This window comes from Solanum tuberosum, unplaced genomic scaffold (assembly GCF_000226075.1).
Source record: "Solanum tuberosum cultivar DM 1-3 516 R44 unplaced genomic scaffold, SolTub_3.0 scf00429, whole genome shotgun sequence".
In the NCBI taxonomy this organism is placed as follows: domain Eukaryota; kingdom Viridiplantae; phylum Streptophyta; class Magnoliopsida; order Solanales; family Solanaceae; genus Solanum; species Solanum tuberosum.
This window is the reverse complement of record NW_006239358.1, coordinates 407,925-408,350: the sequence shown is the minus strand read 5'-3', so window position 1 is coordinate 408,350 and position 426 is coordinate 407,925. Positions and strand designations below refer to the sequence as shown.

The 426-nt window shown below is 41.8% G+C and overlaps 1 protein-coding gene across 1 annotated transcript in view; it reads left to right on the top strand.

The window, feature by feature from the left end:
- Positions 1-426, top strand: part of LOC102579717 (uncharacterized) — an 18,378-nt gene that overhangs the window by 16,304 nt on the left and 1,648 nt on the right. The gene's annotated exons all lie outside the window — the stretch shown is intronic.

The window sequence follows — 426 nt, the reverse complement described above, 5'->3', positions numbered from 1 at the left end:
CCCCACACACACAACACTACTGCCTCCCTCACATGTAGTGGCGGATCTAAGGGTAATATTTATTTTTTAATTCCTTGATGTAAGAAACACGATAAGTGTAGCGGCAAAGCGATTCAGAAATTGCTTTAGGAGTTTAGGTTGCAAGTTCCTCCAAGTGTGACATTCTTATGTTCTTTAATCTCCTTGTTAGAATTTCTGGATCAGTCATTGCTCACATATGCTCCCATGTTTTACTTGCTAATTTTCGAATCCATTGTCCTACATTTGATGTGTGTGCTTTCTGTCCAACTTACATGTTTTACCTTGTGTTAGCAAATGGATGACCTAACTCAACCCCAAAAGCTAGCTCAAGCCGGTGAGGATTGTTCAAGTTATATAAAGAGACCACGGATCCCTTTTACCGCTGATGTGGGACTCCCCCCCCCA